Below are 10,190 nucleotides of genomic sequence, written 5' to 3'. Positions count from 1 at the left end.
TCCTGTCTTACATGATTATGTGATATGCCATGATTATATGCATGTGCATAATTGATATGTATGTATGTGATGAGGGTTCATGTGTGCCCACATGAACCAAATGATGCTGATGTTTGTGCTATGTGTGGTTTTTCAGAAAACAGGATGAGAGGAACTCGTCGATCTGCACGATTGACTGGAGTGCCACCTGAGGATGAGGGCATGAGCGCCCGTCCTCCAGCGTTGCCTAGGGCAATGTCTAGCAGGTCCAGCAGGGACCGAGCAATGAGAGACCCTAGAAGGTCTTTGGATTTGGACAGAAGCAGATCTGTGAGGGGAACAGTACAAGGGAGAATGTCAGTGGATGTGGAGGACAGTATGGATGTAGAGCAGAGGAGGGATGGCAGTTTGGGGATGAGTATGTCAGAGGAAGGCATGGGAGAGTCCCAAGGAGGCACTCAGGCCTCGGGTTTTGTTCAGCCACCTCACTACCCACATTTCTCGCAACACCCCGGGTATTCGATGGGAGGCACGTCGGATTACCCTAGTTTTAGCCCTTACCCCACACAGATGCCATACCCACCATAATACCCACCATACCCACAGTATCCTATGTATCCACCACCACCCTATCACCCAAATCCAGAAAACCCTACCTCAGAAAATGTTGCACCACCTCCACCACCTACAGAACCAGCAGCCCCAGTTACTCAACCTCCTAACCCTAGCTCATCCAGAGGGAGCAAGGTCAAGATGACCGACTACATGAAGCTGGGTGCTCCCCAATATGATAGTGGTGATGACCCATTTGCGTATCTGGAAAGGGTCAAAATGATAACAGACGAGATAGGGGCGGATGACAGTAGAGCCATTCAGATGGCTGGGTTCACATTAAAATACAAGAAGGCCCGTGAGTGGTTCAAGAACTACATCAAACCGAGGGTGGACAGTCTTCCATGGGAGGATTTCGCAAATGAGTTTGCAGGATGGGCTTTCCCTGATAGTTCAAGGGAATTGAAGATGATAGAATTCGAGCAATTGAGGCAAACTGATGACATGAGTGTAGATGAATATACTGACAGGTTTATGGAGTTGCTGCCATTTGCTGGGCAGAACCTTGATACAGATCAGAAGAAGTCAAGGAGGTATATCATGAAGCTCCATCCCAGGTATTCCTCCTTGGTACAGTCAGCAGATAGAGAGAGTTTTCATGCCATAGTGGATATGGCTAGGAGGATGGAGGCTAGTGCTATCATCGAGGGAAATGTCAAACAGACAGCAGCACAGCCTTCCGGTTCCAAAACCCCAGGTAGGGGAAAAGTGGATCCTTCTTCTTTAAGTTCAGGTAGTAAGAGGTGGAGCAGTACCACCAAGAAGCAGAAGAAGAACAAGTTCTGGAGCAAGATCAAGTCAGGTCTGGGATTAGGAAGTGGCTCGAGCTCAGGAGCAGACAATGTAGCATGTGTGAAGTGTGGTAAGCCACACAGGGGAGTGTGCCTCTATGGGTCCAGAGCCTGCTTCAGATGTGGGCAAGAGGGACATATGGCTCGGGATTGTCCTAGAGCAGCTGTTATGGCACAGTCCCAGCAGACAGGTTCAGGCAGTGTAGCTCAGCCAGTAGCTCCAGCACCAACTCAAGCCAGTGGCAGAGGTAGAGGGAGAGGAGCAGCCTCTTCTTCAGCGGGCTTCAGAGGTGAAGGTCCGTCAGCTCCAGCAAGGATCTTCACAATGACACAGCAAGAGGCTAACACATCCAACACCGTGGTGGCAGGTAATCTCATCATTGGTTGTTCTGATGTGTATGTATTGATGGACCCTGGTGCATCTCATTCTTTTATTGCTCCGAGGGCCGTAGAGAAGTTGGGATTGATGACTTCGGGGTTAGAGTGTCCTCTCTGGGTCAGTGGACCCAAGTGTGATCCATCAGTGGCAGAGTCAGTCTGCCAATGTAGTCCAGTGTTTGTTGAGGGGAGATGCATGTCCGCCGACCTTGTGGTTCTAGAGTTGACAGATTTTGACGTCATTCTAGGGATGGACTGGTTATCTACCCATGGTGCTACCTTGGACTGCAGGGACAAGGTAGTCAGGTTCAGAGGTCAGGATGGATCAGAGGTAGTCTTCAGAGGAGACAGGAGGGGTACACCTAGAGGTTTGATCTCATCTCTTCAGGCTCGTAGGTTGCTTAGGAGGGGATGTCAGGGGTATTTGGCTCATGTGAGAGAGCTAGATAGTCAGATTAGAGAGCCCGCCGCAGTGCCAGTGGTTAATGAGTTTCTAGATGTGTTCCCAGACGAGCTTCCAGGTTTACCACCTGTTAGGGAGATAGAGTTCGAGATAGAGTTAATGCCTGGAACGAGACCGATCTCTATCCCTCCCTACAGGATGGCCCCAGCTGAGTTGAAAGAGTTGAAAGAACAGTTGCAAGATCTGATAGATAAGGGCTTCATCCGACCGAGTACCTCACCTTGGGGTGCTCCAGTGCTGTTTGTAAGAAAGAAGGATGGATCCCTCAGACTTTGTATCGACTACAGACAGTTGAACAAAGTCACTACTAAGAACAAGTACCCATTGCCAAGGATCGACGATCTATTTGACCAGCTAGCAGGAGCGGGTTGTTTCTCCAAGATAGATCTGAGATCAGGGTACCATCAGCTGAGAATAAGGGAAGAAGACACACCAAAGACAGCTTTCAGGACCAGATATGGGCACTATGAGTTCCTTGTGATGCCGTTCGGGTTAACCAACGCCCCTGCAGCATTCATGGACCTCATGAACAGAGTGTTTAGACAGTACCTGGACCACTTTGTTATTGTCTTCATAGATGATATCTTAGTGTATTCCAGGAATGCAGAGGAGCATGCCCATCATCTGAGGATAGTTCTGCAGACCTTGAGGGAACATGGCTTGTATGCCAAGTTCTCCAAGTGTGAGTTCTGGTTGAGGAGCATCTCATTCTTGGGGCATGAAGTGTCAGAGAATGGAATAGAGGTAGACCCCAAGAAAGTGGAGGCTGTGACTAACTGGCCTAGACCCACCACAATGACTGAGATCAGAAGTTTCTTGGGTTTGGCTGGTTATTACAGGAGGTTCGTTCAGGACTTCTCAAAGATTGCAGCTCCTCTAACCAGATTGACCAGAAAGAACCAGAGGTTCATATGGACCGACCAGTGTGAAGAGAGTTTCGAAGAGCTTAAGAAGAGGTTGACTTCAGCACCAGTGTTAGCTCTGCCAACTAGCAATGAGGACTTCACAGTGTTCTGTGATGCATCCAGAGTAGGTTTGGGTTGTGTGTTGATGCAGAATGGCAAGGTGATCGCTTATGCTTCTAGACAGCTGAAGAGGCATGAGTTGAATTACCCCACACACGATCTTGAGATGGCAGCAGTCATCTTTGCACTCAAGATGTGGAGGCATTACCTCTATGGGGTAAAATGTGAGATCTTCACAGATCATAAGAGCCTGCAGCACATCTTGAGTCAGAGAGATTTGAATTTGAGACAGAGGAGATGGGTAGAACTGCTGAGTGACTATGATTGCAAGATTCAGTACCATCCGGGTAAGGCGAATGTTGTGGCAGACGCCCTAAGCCGGAAATCACTTGGCAGTTTATCCCACATCACGGCGGAGAGAAGACCGGTGGTGAAGGAGTTTTACAAGCTCATGAATGAAGGTCTACAGTTGGAGTTGTCTGGTACAGGTACTTTGATTGCACAGATGAAGGTGACACCCGTGTTTCTGGAGCAGGTGGCTCAGAAACAGCATGAGGACCCAGAGTTGTGAAGATTGCCAGGACTGTTCAGTCGGGCAAAGATAATGAGTTCAGATTTGACAGTAAGGGGATCCTCCGCTATGGGAGCAGATTATGTGTACCAGATGACATAGGGCTTAAGGGAGACATTATGAGAGAAGCTCATAATGCAAGATACAGCGTTCACCCCGGAGCCACCAAGATGTATCAAGATTTAAAGAAGGTTTATTGGTGGCCAGCGATGAAGAAAGAAGTGGCACAGTTTGTGTCCGCCTGCGAAGTATGTCAGAGGGTGAAGCTGGAACATCAGAAGCCGGCTGGAATGCTTAACCCGCTACCTATTCCAGAGTGGAAATGGGAGAATATAGCTATGGACTTCGTAGTGGGGTTACCGGCAGCGTCCAACAGATTGGACTCCATATGGGTGATTGTGGACAGACTCACCAAATCCGCTCACTTCATCCCTGTCAGGAGTGGCTATTCTGTGGACAAGTTAGCGCAGGTGTATATAAACGAGATTGTCAGACTGCATGGGGTTCCCGTTTCTATAGTGTCAGATAGAGGGCCCCAGTTCACCTCCAGGTTTTGGCGGAGTCTGCAGGATGCCATGGGTACCAGGTTGGATTTCAGTACTGCCTTCCATCCACAGACGGACGGACAGTCAGAAAGGACCATCCAGACCATAGAGGATATGCTCAGAATGTGTGTGTTGGACTTTGGCGGTTCTTGGAGGCAGCATCTACCTTTGGTGGAGTTTGCCTACAATAACAGCCATCATGCTAGCATCGGGATGGCTCCATATGAAGCTTTGTATGGAAGGAAGTGCAGGTCCCCTGTTTGCTGAGAGGAAGTTGGAGAGAAGGCTTTAGTAGGGCCTGAGTTAGTTGAGATCACCAGCAGGGTGGTACCCATCATCAGAGAGAGAATCAAGACTGCTGCAAGCAGACAGAAGAGTTATGCAGACGTCCGCAGGAGACAGTTAGAGTTTCAGGAGGGGGATCTGGTATTGCTCAAGGTGTCTCCAATGAAGGGAGTGGTTCGCTTCGGAAAGAAAGGTAAACTAGCCCCACGATACATCGGACCCTTTGAAGTCTTGCAAAAGATTGGGAGTGTATCGTACAAGCTGGACTTGCCTGCATCTATGGACAGAATCCATCCGGTTTTCCATGTTTCCATGTTAAGAAAGTACGTGTCAGATCCGAGCAAGGTTCTTAGTGAGCCTGATGTAGAGATCCAAGAGGATCTCACCTATGTAGAGCAGCCAGTGCGGATTCTTGACACTCAGATCAGAAAGTTGAGAAATAAGGAAATCCCAATGGTGAAAGTCCTTTGGAACCACCACAACATAGAAGAATGCACTTGGGAGACACGGGAGTCTATGCTCCAGCAATATCCCCACCTCTTTTAAGGTTAGTCCCTATGTGTTTTATATGTATGTATGTATGTTATGATGTTGGTTATGCTATGTACTAGTCGAGGAACATTCGGGGACGAATGTTCTTAAGGGGGGGAGAATGTAATACCCGGCTAGACTCCGGTATCGAAATCCCTACCGTCCGGTGGGATCTCGAACGTCGGAAATCTCTAGAAGGGTAAGAACACATTTTATAAAATGTTTTCATGTATTTTAATGTTTTAAGTATAAAAGAAAATGAGTTTTTACATGAAAATAGCATTGGAGGAAAACTCAGGTTCGGCCGCCGAAAGGCAAGTTCGGCCGCCGAACATGCATGCGTTTTGGAGGCACGTTAGGCCCCCGAAAGCATGAGTGAGGGAAGTCCAGATTCGGCCGCCGAACCTCATGTTCGGCCGCCGAAAATAGCATGCATGCGGAGGCACATTCGGCCCCCGAACGTGGTCTGGCCAGCCACTATAAAAGGGTCCCTTAGCCGAAAACGGGCGAGCTTTTCCCCATTTTCGGCCAAGGTGAGCTTTCCGCCGCCCCTCACCCATTTTTGATGTTCTTCCTCTAAATCTTTCAAGATTTTCATTTGTTTTCCCTTGGTTTTGAAGATCTAAGCTTTTGAAACAAGTTTTGGAGCTTTGGGAACTCAGGAGCTCATTTTCGTGGATCTCCAAGTTTAGGTCGTCTCCCTCTCGATCTTCAAGAGGTAAGAGCCGATCTTAAGCTCCTTATGTGTTTTTAACTAAGTTTTATGCAAGATCTATGGGTAGAAATGCATGTTAGGGTATATGTTGAGTTTATGGGTTTTGATGCTTTGATGAACAATGTAGCTTGTTTATGTGTTGTTGGAAGTGTTGTAGATGGGGTATATGATAGCTTGAGACCCCTAGGTGTAATGTATGTGAGGTATGCATGTTTTAGAACTAGTTTTTACATGATATGAGCTTGGGAGGCAAAATGTGCATAGAGGAGCTGAGTTTCTGCCCTTCGGGAGAAGCTCAGGTTCGGCCGCCGAAGTGACTTTCGGCCGCCGAACCCTCTTTTGTGGAGGCAGCATTCGGCTGCCGAAGTTGCCCCCGAAACGAGACTTTCGTCTCTGTCTGGGACTTTCGGCCGCCGAAGGTGCCGCCGAAAGTACCTGACTTTCGGATCTGTTCAGGACTTTCGGCCGCCGAAGGTGCCGCCGAAAGTGCCCTGTTCAGCCATTTCATGCATATTTCTATGTGATGTTTTCATGATGTTCTAGGGGGTTTTTGGGGAGTATTTTAGAGTCATGTTTATGTATGTTCGGTCCCTCATTTGAGTCCACATGTGTAGGTTCGGACCCGAGAAATCAGGGACCCCAGCAGTGAGATAGCTGCTTCAGAGTCTGTTGAGCTTCAGCTAAGAGGTGAGTGGAATGAACCTTAAGTTTTTTTTAAATAAATGAAATATAACTTTTTGGAGCATGTTCATGCATCATATATGCCATGTGATATTCTAGGTTGTTTGCATTAGTATTCACGAATATGTTGCATTGCATAATATGATGTGGATGCGGATTGGCTATTGGATGATCCTCTAGTCCTCCTATGGTATGATATGATGATGATACGGTATGGATTGCCAGTGAGGCCCATTCTACGCCCCTAGACTATGTTAAGAGAAAGACCAGTGAGGCCCATTCTACGCCCCTGGCATATTGGAATGTTATGTTATGTTATGTATGTAAGAGAAAGACCAGTGAGGCCCATTCTACGCCCCTGGCACGATTGGACTATGTTGAGGACTATAGGTGACAATACCATCCTTATGTGATATGCTTGTGATGTGTTGCATTTCATGGAAGCATGAAATATTTTAATATATGTTTTCTCTATTCTGCTCACTGGGCTTTATAGCTCACCCCTCTCCTCTAACCCCAGATGTGCAGGTACAGGGTAGACCAGGAGGTTAGCCAGAGTATGAAGTGACGTTATGTAATAGTTAGATTGTGGACATGACAATTGTTTTATGATGTAATGTAAAAGAGTTTTAAGTTATGATTATGTAATTTGAATATTGAGGATAGAGTTGTGCTTGACCAATACAGATTGTTAATCCCACTTGTATGTACATGGTCTCTATGATATGAGATATGAGGTTATGTTTCAACCAAGCTTATGTATGATGAGTTACCCCATTGGAGCATTTGATGAGGACTCCAGTGGAGGTTTATGATATGTTTATGTTTATGTACAGGTTGAGCTTGGTTGTTATATGAGAATGTTTACAGGTTCATGAGTTTTGTTGATCATGTATGGGATTTACAGGTTTACAGGATATATGTCAGGCTTGCTACGGGTCCCGGTGGCCTTACGCCGATCTGGATCCTAGCGCCGGTAGCGGTCCGGATTTCCGGGCTGTTACACCAACCAAAGAGACACCTTTTGCATTTGCATTTGGCACCGAAGCGGTAGTTCCAATAGAGCTGCAAATCCCTACCCATCGAGTCCAATTCAATAGCGAGAGCACCAACGACGATAAGTTGAGAAGTAACTTAGATGCCCTGGAAGAAGTAAGAGAAGAAGCTCAAGTCCGCACGGCCGCATATCAATAGAGGACAGCTCGTTACTACAACCAACGAGTCAGGGAAAGGAATCTAAAGGTGGGAGACCTAGCATTGAGAAACCTGGAAGTCACTGAAAAAAGAGCTGTCGTGGGAAAGCTGGCACCGACCAGGGAAGGCCCATTCAGAATAACCAAAGTGGTCAAACCAGGGGTGTATCGGATTGAAGATATGCAGGGGAACCCAGAGCCTCATGCTTGGAATATCCAGCACTTGAAGAGGTACTTCCCTTAAAATTTCAACACATGTAAAAGGAACAGTTGTATTTTGAAAAATGCAAATAAAATAAGTATCATTATCAAATTATGTCGTTTTCCATTATGATTTTCGCCCTCTTTAAAAGGAAAAAGAAAAAGAAAATAGGTGCGAAAGTTCAAGACCTCAGTGAGGTAGGTGACCGGGCTCTCCAAGCGCCTCCGGCACTATAAAATCGGCTGAGATGATGAAGCGACAGTAAGGCCATAGAGCCTGAATCTAGTTCAAGAACTCAGTGAGGTAGGTGACCGGGCTCCCCAAGTGCCCCCGGCACCATAAAACCGGCTGAGATGATGAAGCAACAGTAAGGCCATAGAGCCTAAATCTAGTTTAAGATCTCAGTGAGGTAGGTGACCGAGCTCCCCAAGCGCCCCCGGCACCATAAAACCGGCTGAGATGATGAAGCGACAGTAAGGCCATAGAGCCTGAATCTTGCTAGAAGACCTCAATAAAGTAGGTGACCGGACTCCCTAAGCGACCCCGGCACCCCAAAGGACGAAGCAACAGTAAGGCCAAAAGTGCCCCGAATCTGACTGAGGATAATGAAGGGTGAATCCAAAACTACGATATATAAATCTGAGCTCAGAAAAACCAAGCGAAAAGAGAGCCAAACTCAGGGAGCCCAACAAATTTCAAGTCTATCCCCTTAAACCAAGGGACAAATCAAAGGCATGAGCAGACGAACAATGCTACAAACTTAATTCCACTAAACACAGAACAGGAAACAAATCCAGAAAGACGGGTTCATCATTCTAAGAAGGTACATTACCTAACTTGCTTTAGTTATACAAAAATTATGCGTCTGAGCTTGCGTCCTTGATAAACCGACAAGATAAAAACAGGAATGCTTTCCCAAGGATAGAAAATTCTTAAGTTAGAAGTTCAATCAATCGCTAGAGTTTCAGCTCGGATTAACTCGAGGATGAGAAAATTGATAACCGGGTTGGTCAGTTTAATATGGCTGATTTCCTTAGAAAATTACAGAATAAACATATGGCTTAAAAGTTGTTCATCCTTAACATATTGACAGATTAAGCAAATTAGGCCTTTAGCAGTTTAGACTTTTAATAAGGTGAGCAGCTCGATAAAATCAAAAAAAATAAAACGCAATAAAAATAATTCAAGTATGAATAAAAATGAGAACTATATATCATTAATTAAAAAGAAAGAAAGTTACAATTTCACCTAATCATCTATAATTATAAGAGGAAAAATTATCCGTAAAGGACTTACATTGCTAATTATACTACCATCTACACTACCACCCTTAGGGAGCCCAACACCCTCTTGCTTTGGCCCCTCAGAACCCACAAAGGGCACTATCTCCCTCCCGGTGCCTTCTCCTTGAGGCCTGACGTCGCCCTCTGAAGACTGGCTTCTTTCTTACTCACTCTCTTCCTCTAGCCCTCCCACAGATGCAGCGGCAGTATGAGAAGTCCTTTTAGGAAGGGGGTTATCATCCTCTCCATAGATCATCTCCTCGCCGTCCAAATCCACTTCTGGAGCTCGGAGTTGACCTAGTGGGGTGGAGGGGGCAGCCCTGGCTTCCCTCAGGCCTCGATTAAACCCGGACGCAAACATGCGGAAGCCCCTGCTCCATATCTCCTTCTTCAGCTCGTCAGAAGCTTTAAAATCCGCAAGCCGCGCCTCACAGGCCTCCTCTATCCTGATTTTCAGCTCGAGGGAATCCTTATAGCGTTGGAGACGATCTTCACAGGCCTGCTCGATCTCAGTCTTCAACTCCGAGGAGTTCTTATATTCCTGTAAATGTCTCTGACAGGCCTGATCGATCTCTGCTTTCAACTTTGCAGACCCCTTGTATTCCTGAAGGCGCTCCTCACAGGCCAACTAAACCCTGTCTTCAGCAAGTTTAGCGTCCTCGAGCAAGGCTGAGCACCTCTTCTCCAAAGCCTTAACTTCTTGGCAGAGTTGTTGATTTTGACGTTTAGACTCCTCTGCCACCAAAGTCAGGCCCTTTAGGCTATCAGCACGCTTGCTCAACTCCTGCTCGAGAACCACTATCCGAGCTAGGGCCTCATCCCTCTGAGCCAGCAAGACCTCATAGCAAGCTTGAGCTCCCTCGTAATCTGCCTTCAAGGCCTCATGCTGGCGCCAGACCTCATTCCTTTGGCCCACAGCCTCATCCCTCTCCCGCCGGGCTTCTTCAAGGGAGGACAGCTGCTCTAATGCCTCATCACGACGAATCTCCGCAGCAG

The sequence above is a fragment of the Manihot esculenta genome, chromosome 6 (assembly GCF_001659605.2).
Source record: "Manihot esculenta cultivar AM560-2 chromosome 6, M.esculenta_v8, whole genome shotgun sequence".
Taxonomy (NCBI): domain Eukaryota; kingdom Viridiplantae; phylum Streptophyta; class Magnoliopsida; order Malpighiales; family Euphorbiaceae; genus Manihot; species Manihot esculenta.
The sequence above is the reverse complement of the archived record's forward strand: the minus strand, read 5'-3'. Positions refer to the sequence as shown.